This window comes from Crinia signifera, chromosome 9, assembly GCF_055691185.1.
Source record: "Crinia signifera chromosome 9, ASM5569118v1, whole genome shotgun sequence".
NCBI classification, from domain to species: Eukaryota; Metazoa; Chordata; class Amphibia; order Anura; family Myobatrachidae; genus Crinia; species Crinia signifera.
In genome coordinates, this window is record NC_139225.1 from 79,469,671 (window position 1) to 79,488,282 (window position 18,612).

At 43.9% G+C, this 18,612-nt stretch overlaps 1 protein-coding gene across 2 annotated transcripts in view; it reads right to left on the bottom strand.

The window, feature by feature from the left end:
• Nucleotides 1–18,612, bottom strand: part of ARHGEF9 (Cdc42 guanine nucleotide exchange factor 9) — a 405,711-nt gene that overhangs the window by 250,422 nt on the left and 136,677 nt on the right. The window lies entirely within an intron of this gene.

Consider the following 18,612-nt stretch of genomic DNA (forward strand, 5'->3'; position numbering starts at 1 on the left):
GCGCATGTGCAGACCATGGCACTAAACAGCTTTGTTAAGTTACACACTCGATGGGCCGTTCACTGTGGGGAGGGAGGGCCAGGAGTGGGGGCACTGGCTCAGAGTTTAATGGGGGTCCCCATGAAGACGCTGGGCCTTCCCATGGGAACGAAGTTGCGCTGATGCCTGTCGGGGGCAGGCAGCTGATGTCACAGAATGCCAGCATCCGCCCTGTCCTCAGCGATTTGCAGAGGAAATAAAAGTCAGATTTCCATAGGCAGGAGAAATCATTCGATGGTCAGCGACCATCGAATGATTTCTCCAGCTAGCAGACGCATGTCAGGGGATATGTTAGCGAACACATTCCCTCGTAAGGCAGCAAAAATGCGATAAAAGCATTGAGACGTTGGCGCCCATATGGTGTTCGTCTTGCTTTGATTTATTACTGAGTGCCACCGCAGATTCACTATTATCTGTAGCATGTTGCTGATATGCTCTGGAGGGCACCGGTTCTTGTAACGATTCATGCAGTGAGTGTCGGTGGTATAACAAGATATATATATATATATATATATATATATTCTGAGAAAAGCACATTAGGAAAGTGGTCCCTGCTCGTGAGAGCTTACATTGTAAAGCAGGCATTCCCAACCACGGTCCTCAAGGCACACCAACAGTGCAGGTTTTATTGATATCCATTAAACCATCTGTGCTGAAGCCTGCATATCACAAAAACCTGCACTGTTGGGAGACGGGCAGGGATAGGGGGGACAGCAGGGTGGCGAGAAGCATCGGTGAAAGCACCATAGCCACGGGGCGCGAGCGTCTCGTGCACACGCGCCCCTGGCGATAGAATCGCCAGGCCCTGCAAGAAAGAGGCCAGCTCCATCTGTATTGACTGTCCACCTCATCCCTAATGAAGGATGTTTATTTCCTCAATATCCTCAGATTGATATAAATCAGCTACTATTGAAAAGTCTGTGATGGTTCTAGGTCCCCATTGACTAAGAGAATACATGGAACCAGGCATCTAGGAAATGAGACTTCAACTGTAAATAAATAAATAAATGGGTACTTCCTCATCTTTGCAGCCACAGCTTACGGAAGTAACATTAGCCGCTTTCAGAAAAGCATCATCGTCCCCTCGCGGGCTTACTCCGCTCCGCTCGCCACAACTTTACTAAAAGGTAATAGATGGTGGTGTGGACACAGGAGGGTGACGTGGACCCAGGGTGGTGGGGGTTCCGTAGCATAAACGGTGGCCGCAAAAATTAGGAAGTACCAATAATTGTATTATTTCATATCTAAATGAAGTCTGAAACTGATCACAAAAGGTTACAAGTTTAAACTTATATCATTTTATATAATGTTATATTGTTCATATTTCAACTGCCCAGTATACCAACACGGTATTTGTGTATTATCAGGGCGTCCATTACGTAGTGGTGTATTGAGAATACCAATACAGCACTGTGCTGGCTACGTAAACTACGCAAGTGGCTCTGGAGCCCTAAACATACACAATGCTTAATATCCACATCGGCGTAGAGTTGATTTTATAAAGTGTGGCGAGTGCAGCGAGCCACCGAGCCCGAAGCGTGGCGAGCGGATGCGGATACACGTCCACTCGCCACACTTTATAAAATCAACTCTACGCCGACGTGGATACTGGGGGTATGACGTAGATAGTGGGGGTATAACGTGGATAGTGGGGGTAAAATGGCTGGTCTATACTTACCCTCTTCCGGCCGGGCACCGCGTCGATCCCCGCTGACTCTGCGATCCACAGTGACTCCCCAGCAGTCGCATTCAGTCCCCCTGCTCCGGCACTTGCCACAGACGCTGTATGCAATTAGTGTAGTGCCGCTGGGGGAGCAGGGAACCATGTGATGCGCCGCCAGCGGCACTATGCTCAATTACGTACAGCGTCTGCTGCGAGTGCTGGAGCAGGACTACTGAATGCGACTGCCGGGGAGTCACCGTGGATTGCAGGGAGTCAGCGGGGATTGACGCGGTGCCTGGGCCGGAGGAGGGTAAGTATAAACCACACCACCCTGCTGCTTCTTGTATTATCACTGCACCGGCTATGCTGACAACGTAGCATAGCCGGACACCCTGATAATACACAAGTACCACCAAAACTTATAGACTTTGAATAAGCTCTATTTACAAATTAAAAACTTTATTGAGACAAACAAGCTCACAAAACAAAATCTTCCTTACATTGTCGTATTATATCACTGACTATGCATTGACCCACCCTACTGAAAGCATTGTCTATTACCTTATAGATGTAGCTCTTGCTGAACTGATAGATTGCATATTTCACCTCCAATTATGAATATCAATACATTAATGCAGTGACCATCAATTATTGTTAATGTGCTTTTCATCAACTAAATAACACCAGAAAAGCACATTAAAATAGAATGGATGACTTGTTCCCACCAATGCATTTTACATATTTAAATGTACCATTAGATTATTAGAATGGGCAGGACCATATGCATAGCATTACCATGCTATAATTTATAATGGAATGTAATAGACAGCATAGCTGAAACACGCAAAGAGTGTTAATAGCACATGGGTAACATTCATATGCTGTTTTAAGCACTAATAATATCAGGTAATGGGATGTGTTTTCTGTATAGATAATACACAAATATCTATTCATTTTAATGTGAAAACAACGAGAGTTGTCTGCTTACTGATGCAGGATTTAAGAACAAGGGATGGTTACAGGTTCTGGTAGCTCAAAACTACCCCCCCCCCCCCCCCGCCCCTTCCTCATTTCTATCTTCCGCAGCAGCATTTCCTTAAACCCTGCACACACTGCTGTTTGCTGACCTGCAGCAATCTCAACCGCCTATAGGGTAGGGGGGTTAGTGATCACTATGATCGCATTCCCTCCTTTGCATGCCTGAATATTTTAAAGGTGTGTGTCCTATTTTAGAGGGGGAGTGGCCACACCAAAGTCATTAGGACACACATCTTTTCTATACTGGGGCCCAGGGAATCTCTCTACAGCCCTGCATATAACCACCTCCAGTATCGCTATACAGAGAGCATCTCGGTGACCAACATACAGCATAGTTGCCTACCCTCCTGCATTCCGCAGGAGACTCCCTGAAACAGCATCAATCTCCCTCTCTCCCTCATTAGTCTACAAATCTCCCTCATGTCACCTAGCCCACATTACACGGTTACATTTTTTGGGGGAAAAAGGAATGAGAGATAGATACAGTTACATTGAATCATCAGCGCCATTTCCCAGCACTTTAGCAAGTATAGTAGCTCTTAGTAACTGCTTTGGGGCTCATCTACATTTGGATATAAGTAATTTTAAAAGATTCCTCTCAGATGTAGCAGTACACAGCCACGCTTCTAGGTGCCACGTTCACAATCTCTTTTCACAATCTCTCCATATATGGTACTAGACACGCCCATTAAGTGGAGCATGACACGCCCCCTTTAATGGGGCACTTTGCAAAATTCTGCTCTCAACTATAATCTCCCTGAAACTAGTTTTCAAAAGTAGGCAAGTATGACATACAGTCACTTATGTGACACAAAGTGGTTAGCTGCTTTTACACCAAAAAGAACAACGATAGACATTATAACAATATAATATGGAAAAGATACAGCACATTGCCTGGGGGAAGGGGGGTGTTGGCTGAAGACAAGTTGCACAAAAGATTGCAACTGAAATCTAGCGGACATACACTAATTATTTGAAAACAATATTTCAATATATGATGTATTTAAAGCTTAAAAATATATATTTTTGAGACACATTTAAATAATGAACTAAAGGCCTGATTCAGCTTGGCTTGGAGAAAATCTCTGCGTACCGAGCACCAAATACCTTGGCACCCCCCCCCCCCTTCCCCCATCGCCGAATCCCCTCAGTACCATGCAAGGGGATGTGTTTGCTAACACATCCCCTCGCGTGTGTCCGCTAGCATCAAATGATTTATCCTGCCTTCAGAAATAAAAGTCAGTCTCAGATGGCTTTTATTTCCTTCGGTGTATGCTGAGGAGCGGGTGGGCACTGACTACCTGTGACGTCAGCTACCCGCCCCTGGCAAATACGCCCTTGCACATGCGCAGACCCCTCACCATCGGAGCAGGGTCGAACTCGCCATACTGCAATCGTGTTATACCACCTTTCCATCTACTTGTTAGATTCTTTATCTAGTTTTCCTGTCAACCTATCTAGATTTTTTTTTAATCTTATTCCATACAATCTTTGCTTATCTAATCAATCTATATGAATTATTTTATTTTCCGGTTATTAAGCAGCAGTTGGTCATGGAGGGCCTGACGGTTAATGCCACATACCCTTTGAACTTTCATTGATTTGAGTTTATTGTGCAGCATGTTCTCAAAATGATAACCATCTTTGTTCACAAACAATTATGGAGGACAGATGATAATTTGCTACTTAACTGCATTCTATGCTGAACATGCCATTTATTGACTAATATCCCAAAAGCACATTCTACCATGTAACGGTCCAGCCTATATACTGAATAAACATTATTTTACTTAGATGCAGTCCCTTTCAGAGTTATACCGTAATAATGTATAGCCTACTTTAACCATTTGAGTGCCAACATCTCTGTGAGTGCGCAAATTATCCACTAAAAATGCCAGCGTCGCTCACATTTGTTATATAGATTCAAATAAAAATTGTTGTTTAAAAAAAGATTATATTCCCTATAAAAGGTAAACATTACAGGTCATTATGTTGAATACAAATGTTTGCTTGGCAATTTTCACCTATTTTGACAAATTCACTTGACACTCAAAGGGTTAAAAACCTCATATAATCCAAAACGGTAACGCACAGACAAATCATTACAGATAAACAAACTGTTGCTATGTGGCAAATTAATTCAGCCAATTACATCATTTGGAAAATGTTTTAATCATCAGTTGAACTATAGAAACCATTATTATAATTATTTGTATTATATAATAATTATTAATATTATTTTTAATAGTTCTTATATCTCACACCATTTTCTGTTGCACCTAACAATTGGAAACAACAGTCATACCACAAAACGGGTTAGTAAGAGATAGACATAGCATTAGCAAACCTCCCAACTTCTGGTGCCTCAGAAGAGGGACAGTCGCGCGGTGCAACCGAATAAGGGACGTGGCCTATGAAAAGGGGGCGAGGCCTCATGGGAATGCTGCGGCCTCAGGCCACACCCCAGGTTTCGCCCTCTGCATTGCAGTTGTCCCCCCAGCCAGGCTAGGGGACTCCCAACTGCCCCCCTGCTGCAGGACACTGCTGGCCCCAGGAGGGGTGGGGGGCTGTCCCCAAAAAAATGGGATGGTCTCACAAAAAAAGGGACAGTTGGGAGGTATGCAGTAGGAAGGCCCTGCTTGCAAGCTTACAATCTATATGGAAATAGGCATTTGTACACAAGGTGCTATCTATAACAAGATGGTCCAGCCAGGTTGCAAAGGTTCTTGGTGGGCTGTATAATAAGATTACACCGACATATCAATATCTACAACAACTAACAAAAAAGGAGAAACATTGTGTCATTTATATACAATCTTCCACAGCAAGATGACATAATGTGGTATCAATCAGGTGCTCCTATCAGAATTTGCTGTTGTGGCCCATGGCAACTCATTCAAACTGCAGATAAAGGAAAGAACGGAAAGATTGGAAGAAAATATATATAGGAAAAATGTTGAGGAAAACTATATTAACATAATATAAAATAAGATTCAGTTTACCCTTTGATGGACATCTCGGCATAATCAATGAACATCTGTGGGTACCATCAGCGGATGGATTCAACACTGTAATCTCCTGTTGGCGCTTCTTCTTAACAATATTAGAATTAATGACTTTTAAGGTTGTTTACACCATCTAGCCAATTTAAACATTGCAAATTTCCAATTTTTTACATGGTTGTATGCACTTTAACTGTGAATAACCCATTAGAGTAGCATTAGCTATGTGAAAATCTGGAGTCAGTATCACCATATATTAAAACATGCAGATATCAAGTAGGTTTTGTGTGTGTGTGCATACCTCCCAACTGTCGCGGGACCGTCTATTCAGCGTTGCAGAGGGGGGAAACCAGGGGCATGGCCTAATTGCGGCTCATTTGCATTTGCCGCGTCCTAATTAGCATAGGCCAAGCCCCCTTTTCGGACGCGCGAGCGGCTCCGCCGCGAGAGTGTCCCTATTTATCATCTGCAGAAGTTGGGAGGTATGTGTGTGTGTATACATATTTTACCAATTTCTTGGCCAATTGATATACCAAGAACCTCTGTTATGGATTGATTGATTAATAATATGGAGTGTGCATCTGCACCACATGTTTTTCTTTGCAGAACTACAAGTCCCAGCATGATAGCACCTCATGTATATTGGGTGTGCATTCTAAGATCCCCCCCCCCCCCATAAGCTATATATTTTACCATATGAGTATATACAATATTAATAGACAAAACAGAAAATATAATGGGAATAAAAACTTTAGAAGCGGTACTAAACATAAAGCATAGAAATCCATGCACAGTTTAGGTTCTAGATCAGGGACGTCCAACCTGCGGCCCTCCAGCTGTTGTGAAACTACAAGTCCCATCAAGCCTTGCCACAGTTTTGCTATTAGGGAATGCCAAGACATGCTGGGATAGAAACATAGAATTTGATGGCAGATAAGAACCACTTGGCCCATCTGTAGTTTCACAACAGCTGGAGGGCCGCAGGTTGGACATGCCTGTTCTAGATACTACATTCAGGATGACAATTTTATTGAACTGTACAAGCTGCCAGAAACTAACATCAACAACACATTTATAACATTACTAAATTCACAATAATATACAGAGTATAAATACAGTTTTTGTATGTTGTAACAACAGCAGTTAAGTTACTTGTGGCATCAATGTCAGAGCTGGGGTACAGGCTAGATCTGTACTTGAATTATTGTTGTAGGTAAAATGGACGTTCATTCAGTTTGTTTACTGGTCTCCAAACAATATGAAGATCATTTGCGAAAAGTTGGAGACGTTGGCGGGGGGGGAGTATTCAACTGCCAAATTTAAGCTTACAATACAGTTATGTTAATGACACAGGTCAATACTGTGCATGCGCCGGTCCTGTTCATCTGCATTGTAAAGGTGCCGAGCCCAGGAGATGGTGAACGGGACAAGCAGGTGGCGGCGGTGGAGACCAGCAGCAGAACCGGAGGGTTGTGCCCGGCATCACGGCAGCCCCTCTCCTCTGCCAAGGTAAGAGCTGCAACTATCACGACATCTTATGAAGTAGGCACTACTTGTCAGAGCAATGTTGAAAGGAATATATTCCTATTTCCCCACTACAAAGTCCAATAGAATGTTGCTTGCATCATGTACATATGGCATATATAAGAACAATATAGGGTACACAGAACGTAACAGTACAGTAACTGAAAAACTAAAATAGAGCACAGGTTGCAATTAGCGCCACAATTTCAGTATACAGTGTAGCTGAGATGTAAGGAAGCAAACGAGTAATTGGCATACTATTAGGGTGGGCAGTTGCTGGAAGAGATGAACAGTTCTGAGTGAGAGGAGATGCAGGTATAGGGGGAAATTCAGACATGATTGCTGGGCTGCCAATTAGCATAGTCCTGCTATCAAGTAATAGCCGCCCAGCTAGAGTGAAATCCCGCCCTGTGCAATCCTTCCAATTGCTCTGTAAGGCTTGTGAACATTCTGGTGATCGGCAATTAGCAGCAAATCCATACGCATGCCGCTCACCATTGAAGGATTTTTCCAGTAAGTGCAGTCTGTGCGTAGCCCAGGACTTTCTCGTGGCTGTGACAGAAATAGGCTGATCGGGCCGTAGCTGACATCATACGACTTCCCTTCAAAAGCCTGGGAACGCAATGGCTGGTTAACACCTCAAAATGCTGTCTTCCTGTCAATCAACTTGCGTACGGCCAGCGATAAAGAGTAGCAGGATTTCATTACAGTATCGCCTCATGCATCCCTACTACGATCCGTATGTATGTGCAGTTGTTCGATTATCGGCTGGCCTGCAAATTCGCAGCCATGCGATCAGGTCTGAATAACCCCCATAGACAGCTACTGAGTAGGAGAGAGCTGTCATTGAAGTTCAATAGAATAAGGCTGTGAGAGCAGGAAGGAACATGAGAGCGGAACATGTGATTTGTTGACATGTTCATCGCTGACATTCTGTGTAGATGTCAACATAATAAACTATACCATAATGAAGCAGTCCTTTCAATGGAAAATTATCTCTTCAAAGACTTTAAATATATATAAAATGTAAGCATAAACTCTTATCGAATGATACCTGCAAGTAGAGAATGATTTTTTAATATATACCATAGAACCTATATTCGTCCTCATAGGGCTTATTTGATGGGATCATCTTCATCAAGTAAGTGCCCTAGATGTCAGGCGGACAACGCAGACATTTTCCACTGCTTATGGACATGCCCTAAAGTCAGGTCTTTTTGGCTCAAGGTTTATAGATATGCCCTTGATAACTATATCCCCTTCACCCCTGAGCGGGCAGTTTTAGGTATTTTAAATTTTTTCGATCTCAGGATTCAGGATTGGCCTTCCTAATAAAAAAACACTCCACCCCTCCAAACCAGGCACCCTGCACTTACTTACATGAATGGGCGGTGCGGCTGGGATGCGGGGCAGGTGGCAGCGATGCGAAGTGCCGAAAAGAGCAGGTAGGCGGCAGAGTTGCAAGGGTTTGGGGCGGTGGGCTTTCCTGCATGACATCTGACCACGTTGCGCTGAGCAGAACCGCATGCCGGGATCAGGAACAGCCGGGCAGTATCTGAGTGGGTGCTCACACATTGCGCGGCATTAGACTGCACATGCGCAGTATAATCTCGAAATCTCAGGATTGGAAACGCCAACCCCAGGATTGATATATCTCCTGATACTGAGATTGGCCACCCTAGTTTCAATCCTGCCCCTCATTTTTATCCCTCTGATTCTTTTTTAATTAATTTAACTCCCGTTCCCCACTGTGGATCTCTGTTAATTGTTCCATTGCCGCCAAGCAGTCACCAGTAGAACATCATCAGCCATGTGAGTGTCTGTTCTGACATACATTAAATGTATGCAGCCAGTAGGTGATCAAAGAAACTGGCCATTACCAGTAAAGGTGGCTACTGTGTTGAGCTGAGTTATGTTATACTTGCTGACTTTATATTTTTCCTTTCAAGGAGAAGCCAGTAGAGAAGAGGAGGAGCAGATGGTCACTGACGGGTAATGGCTGGCCTCTTCATATCATTAGGCCTCTCCACTTGGTATTATATCCCAATCCTGTCCACTTTACTAGGAAGTGGGTGCAATGCAGTTGATTCATTCACTTTTCCAGGTGACTATATGAAAAAATGCTGCAGAGTATCTAAGTCTGATTTATGCATGTTTGAGTTATATGCAGCAGCACAAAGGGCCTTATTCTGATCGGTGCGGCCGGATCCGAATATGCGGCCAGGACCGTGCGTGCGAAACCCCGCCTTCCATACGGATCGCCAACTCCGTCCGTACGCGGTAAGAAGCTGGCCGAACGGACCGCACGTGTATTTCTCATGAATACACCTCCTCCATCTCAGGGAACCTCCCCCATCATTCGATGGTCGCAGAACATCGAATGCAGGGCCGAGTGGTCCGCCAGCTCCCGCAACCTCAGACCACACGGACATTTTTCTGTGCAAAAGCAGGGATCTGGGCGGGCAGCTGACATCCGGCGATGTCATATGTCCGCCCCCTACACGTGCGTCACGACTGCATTACCATACGTACGCCCAGCGTTTGCATGGGAACGCCCATGAAACGCGGGGCGTATGCATATGGTAATGAGCCCAAATAGCCCTTCACGCCCCTCTCCACCCCCTGTTCGGAGTGTTCACATTTCATGCAGGATTTGGCCGTACGCCCTGCTCGCACATGCGCAGAGATGCCTCTGCACATGCGCAGACACAAAACATCGGCGGACCGACCGCACGCGGACATTACCGCACCAACCAGAATAAGGGCCAAAGTGTTTGTGTCATTGTAGTGGATAAGTTCCAGAAGACCAATGAGAGATGGAGGTGTAAGCTTTTATTCCATTCTGAAAGGTATGGCCAACAAAGGCTCAGGCACAATAGTTCAGTTTACAAGAGACAGAGGGCAGTACTCAATGCTCCCATTTCACTTTTTTTGGGCAAGAAGGGCAGTCCTCTCTCCAAAAATGCACCTCGCCCATTTCAACACTCCTGGTTTGCCGTTTGGTCGTTTATGTATTCAATGCAAAAATGGAGAACACTGCGCACTGTTTTTTTTTTTTTTTTGGTATGGCTCTCCGTTTTGCGCTTTGTATCTTTTTTACTTGAACTCAACTTACGTACTTTTTTTTTATCTACAAGTCTATTTTTTTTATTATTTAAAGGATCAATATAATTTATTTTTTCTTTAGAATTGCCACATTAAAATATTTTTATTTTTTTTTGTGGAATTTTTTTCCCCCCCGTGATGCGTTTTTTTCTCACTGTATATTCTACCCAAGATTCACCTCAGTTATTAACCATAATTCACCTCTTCTTCCTCACTCCTTCATTTTGGACTTTGAGGAGATACACAGCTTTCAGCTGCTTTGGAATCCTTTTTTAGGCTAATTTGCAATTTTTCTGCATATCTCTGCAATATTTGAACACTGACTACAAATGGAGCCATAATTTCCTCGTACGCCACATTGGTCAATGCTCACCATCAGGGGCGGCGAGCAGCTGACACATTGAATAGGGAGAGCAGGAGGCATAGCGAGGGGTAGAAAAACTGGAGAATGCTGTGCTGTGCTCGCCGGAGCATTGAATACACTCCAGAGAAGGAGAGTATTCACTCCAAAGTCAGAGATCGGATTGTCCAGTATAGAGAGAGCTGCCTCACATCCCCCTGAATCACCAGATATTTATACTTTAGCTCAGTGGGTCCCAAACTGTGTGCTGTGGGACCCTGCAGTGCCTTGGGGGACTTGCAGAGGTGCCCTGGATTGATGGTCCATGACCGATTCAAATGTATAATTTATATAATTGGCCAATTTGTGGACAAAAATAAGTGAATCCTGTACATCACCACATAACTGACCCACAGAGGAGATATAAACACAATTTAATTCACCCTTAGGGGCTACATGCCAAAAATATTCTGATACTTTGGGTGCCATGATTCAAAAAAGTTTGGGAACCACTGATTTAGCTGGTCTTAATGAGGAAAGTGTGTGGTTCCCCCCTGAGCTACAGCAGGATAACTCTTTCTTCAGAATGTAGGAGAGACCCTCTCTACCGCAGTCATGGTTTTGCTTTTAAATAATGCCCAGGAGCAAGAATGAGCCATGACCAGAAAATTCAACTAGAACATGCCAATGCAATAGCCTAGTACACAGGTCTTCAACCTGTGGCCCTCCAGATGTTGTGGAACTACATGTCCCAGCATGCCCTGACCGTTTTGGCATGCTCTTATAGGAAAAAATGTGGCAATGCATGTTGGAACATGTAGTTTTACAACATCTGGAGGGCCACAGGTTGAAGACCCATGGCCTAGTACAGTAGTTTATCAGTGGACAGTTTTATTATATAGATTGTGGTGAATAAAAATCAATCCATGCAATTAAACCCCCTTAACTACAATATTTTAAGGCTAAAATGAAAGCACTCTAATTTTAGAGATACTTTTTTGATGAACTCAATTTCCTGCCCTAAATTAATCTATATTTATTTATATAGCGCACACATATTCTGCAGCGCTGTACAGAAAATATTTGAACATTCACATCAGTCCCTGCACCAGTGGAGCTTACAATCTATATTCCCTACCACACACACAGACATTCTAGAGTTAATTTTGTTGGAGGCCAGTTAACCTACCAGTATATTTTTGGGTTGTGGGAGGAAACCGGAGAACCCGGCAGTGACGTGCGTTGAGATAAGTGGTTGGTGAGGCACTGGCTTGGTGGAGCTAGCGCAAATGGAGTTTGTGGGGAGCGCTGGGTCTGCGTTACTTCTGCGCTGACAGGCAGGTGTGGGACCGGCCACCTGCATAAGCAGCAGAGACCAGCAGAGCAGCTCCTGCCTGTCAGCGCAGAAGCAACCTGGACCCAGCGCTCTCCATAGACTCGACAGCGCTGGCTCCACAAAGCCACCACCAGATTGCACTTAATATGTGATATTTAATAATTAGGCCCCATCATCTCACGGATATGCTATCCTATAGGGTATCCCAGTACATACTATAGGGTCTCACAGCACATACAATTAGCCAGCCCCTCCAAGTCTACTGCAGCCCAGAGGTGGCACATGAGCGATGCCCGGGCACAGAGCGGCTGCTACAAGTGTGAATTATTGAATAGCAGAGTCTGGTGGCCACTATGACAGGTAGCAAGGAGGTGGCATGGCTGGATGGAAATCCTGGCAGGGTTACAGGCGTGACTATCAGCAGGGCTTCTAGTTAGCAATCTGGGTGCAAGCTGACTGTACTGTGCTCAAAACATGCTAGTGACAATGAGGAAAAGACTGTCACTGTCTGCCTTGAAGGGGTACATTGATGCAGTCTATTAAGGTTGTCCCTGCTGTGCTATAACCTAATGGCCGTGTTCTGGCTGGGGGCAGAGTAGAACAGGGTACCTATCTTCAATTGCCAACTCCAGACTGTTGTCTCTCTCCTCATGGATCCTGTTCACACTGCTGGTCCCCTCATTCACTGAAAATTTGCTTGCGCAGCTCCTCTGCCTCCACGGTGTGTTGGTTGGTGCACCCACTATGGCGCTGGACTGGAGGCATGACTGGAGTCCCTCCCACCAGATGAACTCTTCTGGTGGGAGGGACTCGGCCCTGCACTCCCATCCCACCATCTCCGGCACGACTGACGTGTGCGTCCACTCCCCGTCCAGCCTGCTCCCCTCCAATCTCTCTAGTCTCCACCCGCTGTAGTAATGGCACCTGTAGAAGTGCCTCAGTGATGTGCTTTCTGCCTATATGAAAGCACACCCCTGTCACTGAGGCAGATGTGATTGTCCAATCACATCTGCCTCAGTGATAGGGGTGTGCTTTCATATAGGTAGAAAGCATGTCTCTGTCACTGAGGCACTTCTACTGGTGCCGTTTCTACAGCTTTCTTGAATGGGCTTTTAAAGCCTGGTGCTTTGCCCCGCCCACTGTCGCCCCCATTTTCTGGCTCTTAACATTGTCAGTGGGAGGTACCGCTCTTGGTGCCTCCTAAACCAATAAACACAGGGGGTAAAAATTATAATAATAATATAAAGCATAAATTTATGACACATAATAAGTATTTGCTTTGTATTATTTTATTATGTTGCTCAATAATGACAGGGGAGGCACTGCCTCCCCTGCCTGCACGTCCCTGGAACCCGGAGGAAACCTACGCAAGAACGAGGAGAATATAAAAACTCTGCACAGTTAGGGCCATGGTTGGACTCTAACCCATGACCTCAGCGCTGTGAGGCAATAATGCTAACCATCTGTGATGCCCAATCAAACTAATGGTCTCCTGTCACTGTAAGGGAAGGCATGAATAAGTTCTTAAAATATTATGATTTGCTTCTCACTTAAAGTCATCTAATCAAATGAAAAATACTATTAATAAAACTGTGTTTAATATCATAAGCCCCATGTGGAGGTATTTGCTCAATTAAATGACCTACAGCTATGTCCTCATACATCTAGCCTCATTACGCCATGCACGAGCAGTTCCGATGAAAGTCTGCTAATGCCTGGTGTCTTTTTATGCAGCAAACAATGTGCTGATTAAAATAACACGCTGCATATGTATATTCTGTGTATGGCTGCGGCTTGATCTCCATTTTCCATGAAAACACTATAACGTAGTGTCCTATGGATAAGCCATGTGGGCATCCCGCAGTCTGTGCTGCCACCTGGGGGTGTCCTCAACTAGGACTTGCATTCAATTTCTCTAAGTGACCCTTCTTGCTACTTATACCAACCGGTTGGTGAAGACATATCACCAGAGAGGACTTGACTTTTGGATAGATAGGGACCCTGTGTTTCAGATTCCTTCTTCCAGCGGCTAAAAGTTGTGGTAAAAACACCTTATTCCCAATTTGGGCATGTAAAGACTGGATGTAGAAGTGTTACATCATAATCTTAATGTTGTCTATTCCCTAATACGAGGCTTCAGATTTCTGTGTTCTCATTGTTTACCGTTTTAATATGTGCTACTAACATGTTTTTTTTAATACATTTGTAAACTTTCATCTACTTGTGCTACCTTCTGACCGTCACAGAGGGCATAGCTGAGGTTGAAAATAGTCAACTGCCAAATGTACAGTCTTGTCCAAAATTTGTCCATTCGATTTTGATAATATCTGTCAAATATGCCTGTTCTGGAGGTGCACTTACTGTATGCTTACCTCTCAATGTTCCTCTATTTAGAATTGGGTCTTGCTGCGCCAGAGGCAAAGTCATCAGGCAGATGGGCATGGCTAAGCACTGCAACCCCACTGTTTTTTGTCACTTTAAGGGCATGCCCAGCACTCACTGGGCAGCACCCAGCTTGCCACCATACACTGCTAGATGCCATACCCAACTGCCCATCCCACCCGTGGGACACTGCGACCCACTGGTGGGACAGCATCCAATTAGTAGGACTGTCCTGCTGTAATCAGGAAAGTTGGGAGGTATGCTGTATGTTAAAAATATATATGCCTGGTGATGTCACAACAAGCATTCAGCCATTCATGCAACAGATATAAGGATATCCTTACAAATAAATAGGGATTAAATAGGGTTTGAGGTAAATATACTGTATGGTTAAAAAAGGGGCAGACTAAATTGACCGAATGGCTCTTATCTGCCATCACATTCTATGTTTCTACATTTTAGCATTGCATTAATGAATGACAGAAGCAAGTATTTTGCATATGAGCATTATTCCCATCTTGCCTGTTACAGTGAATGCAGAACAAGGGAAGTGTATTGTAATGTGTATTTATTGCTAATGTGAGATACTGTACTGTATAACACATAACAATCAATAAAAGTAGAATTACTCCAATAAAGAAAATGTATGTATTTAAAATGGGCACAGAACTTACCTCCTACTTTAAGGACAAGATTGATAACACCCAAGATGAAATGGTATGCTCTTCCACAACCTCTAACTCTCTTTCTTCCCCATCTGAACCCTCTGGCACTTTCTCTTCATTTGAGCCCACAAATTAAAAAGAAGTATCCACACTCTTCTTATCCTCTTACTCTCCTACCTCTCCTCTTGAACCTATACCTGCACAAGTCATTAAAAATCGATCTCCTGTGCTTATTCCAACCTTAACTAAAATCTGCAATCTCTCTCTTGCTACTGGTACTTTTCCTTCTCTCCTCAAACATGCAGTGATTACTCCCATTCTGAAAAAAACACAATTCTGATCCTAACTCTCTCTCTAACTATCGTTCTATTTCTCAGCTAAAGGCCATTACTCACTACTTATTCTTCTAGATCTTTCTGCTGCGTTTGACACTGTCGATCACACTCTTCTCTTACAAACACTACACTCCCTAGGTCTTAATGATACAGCCCTTTCCTGGTTCCCATCTTACCTATCTGATCGTTCTTTCAATGTTCGTTTCTCTGACTCTACTTCCTCTTCATTACCTCTGTCAGTCAGAGTTCTGCAAGGCTCAGTCTTAAGTCCTCTGCTTTTCTCAATCTATACTTCCTCTCTTGGCAAACTAATCAGCTCTTTCGGATTTCAGTATCACTTACATGCGGATGATACTCAAATCTATCTATCAACCCCAGAGTTGTCACCAGTGGTTTTGGGTCGAGTCTCTGAATGCCTCTCTGCCATCTCATCTTGGATGTCTTCTTCGCCAACTCAAACTCAATATTTCCAAAACGTAATTACTTATATTCCCGCCAACTAAGAACAGTTACCATCCTGATATCTCCATCGCTGTTGACAACTCGACAATCTACCCTACCCCACAACCCCCCTCGACTCTGAACTGTCCTTTCTTCCCCACATTCAATCTGTCTCCAAATCATGTTATATGCATCTAAAAAACATATCCAAAATATGACCGTATCTCACACAAGACACTACTAAATCTCTTGTCCATGCACTTATTATATCTCGCATTGATTATAGCAATAGCCTCCTAACTGGTCTTCCCAAGAACAGACTCTCACCACTGCAATCCATTTTAAATGCTGCTGCTAGGCTGATCTTCCTTGCAAGACGCTCATCGTCTGCTGATCCGCTCTGCCAGTCCCTCCACTGGTTGCCTATATCTTACCGTATTCAATATAAAACACTTCTACTCAAATATAAAGCTATTAACCATACTGCACCAGCATATATCTCTTTACTTATCACAAAATATCTCCCATCTCGGCCACTCCTCTCTGCACAAGATTTGTGTCTCTCTTCTGCACGGATCACTAGCTCCCATTCACTATTACAAGACTTTCATCGGGCTGGTCCCACCCTATGGAATGCCCTTCCACGCACAATAAGATTCTCCACTAGCCTCCAAACTTTCAAGTGTTCCCTGAAAACTCACCTCTTCAGGCAAGACTATCATATTTAAGTACCACACACATAACCCTCTGAGGCACTTATGTATTATATAGCTCCCCTTCTGGACTTGTAACTTGGTGGGACTGCTATGCTATTACTGGTTCCAGTCCTTGTGTTTCCCTCCTATAGCCATATAGATTGTAAGCTTGCAGCAGGGCCCTCTAACCCCCAAGTATGTCTGTTGTTACCCAGTTTGTTTTATTACTGTCTACTATTGTAAAGCGCAACGGAATCTGCTGCGCTATATAAGAAACTGTAAATAAATAAATAAATAGTTGCATGTATAGGTCCGGGAGCATTACATTGCAGATTTCATGTAACTAAAGTCTAGTCAGTAAAATAAAATGTTCTGCTTTTAGGTTAGGAGACATTTATGCATAGAAATAAATGATGATCGTGAATATGTTTTGACACATCTAGGACTCCTTCAAACACATACACTTCTTCATGTCTTAACCTGTTCTCTATTTGAATAGTGTTACTCATTTAGGAGCCTCCTCTTCAGGCGCTGCACCAGGACAGCTATTTGCACTTAGAATATGGAAATGCTAATGACGGAACAAAACAGAGAAGTTTCAGTGGTAAAAATGCCTGACAGAGAGAAATAGTTTCTCCTGGCGGTAAGGGGTAACCATGCTTAACCTAAAAGCTATTATAGCCATCTATTGGGCAGAATAATTCAGGGAATTCAATTAGGCATGGGGTTTGCCGCTCTGGGAATAGAGATGGCGTTTACGTCCATAGCTAATTAATGTGCATGGGCAAATCATGGGTATGTGAGGAAACCTATAGACTCCGCTCAAAGAGCTGGACTCTATGAGCTTCCCTGCTTGTTAAAAGGCAGCATCTGCATTATAAAACATGATTTTTACTCATAGCTCCTGGAAGCTCAGTGTGCGGGGTTCCTACAGCTACAGTAACTGAATCAAGCAACACGCTCAATTAGCTGTTGCGTGAACCCCAAGCCTATTTGAATCTCCCCCAATGACTTTGTGTTTGCACTGGATACACAGGATAAGAGCTGCTTTTGACATCTCATGTGATGGCCAACAGTTATAAGGTTGATAGGTGTATTAGGTAGACGTAGTCAAAAGGTCAACACGTTGATGGTTGACACAGCATATGTATTTCACTTTGAGTTATACTTTGAACTTTTTGCATACTTTACCATCCATGTGCAGGGCTGCCATCAGAAATCGTGGGGCCCGCAACTGACAAAATAGGCAGGGCCTGTGTCCTGTGTCCGCACTTCTATACCTTTATTTATGACAAATATTACTTGATAGACTCCAGTACATGGCTCTCTTTATGTCCGGGTCCAGGGCTGGAGCCCTGGTAGTCGCTCCCTGATGACAGCCCTATCCAAGTGAGCTAGGATTGGAAACGTGTGTCGACCGCCACAATAGCAGAATGGGATAGATTTCTGGAAGCATGGCAAATAAGGCGAACCATACAAGGGGATGCAATATACTTACTGGGGGTTCATGGGCTACAAGATACAAATTGACATTTCAAAATCCTATACGGAACACTCCAGAAGAGGCATTGACGGAAAGTAATGGCTTTTGATAAAACTTATAATGTTCAGATTTGGGGCTGTACTGAGGGCTATGCTACCAGTACCACTGGCCAGAGAGCAACATCGTGGAGGCACCCCAAATGCTGCTACAATGGAACTCCCAGAAAACGCTATGTTAGTGCCCACAAATGATTGCAGGGTGTCAATCACCCTGTGTATGGACAGCAAAGGAAATCCTTCGCTAGATCCATTCGTGCAGACGGCTCCTGCATGTGGTTGTCTGATGATCAGCAGTGCTGAATCGGGCCCAAAGTGACAATACTTGCTCTTTAAATCTTGCCAATAGTTTAAGCATTTTCTTGTAATTATGTCGTTTTTTTTAAAGGGATGACACTTATCACCCACTTCAATCTCAAGAGTCCCTTTTGTTGCACTTGCTGATTAATGCACAATCACTTAATCAGATGGCGAGATGTAAAATGCGGATTTGCAAATTTTACCTTCA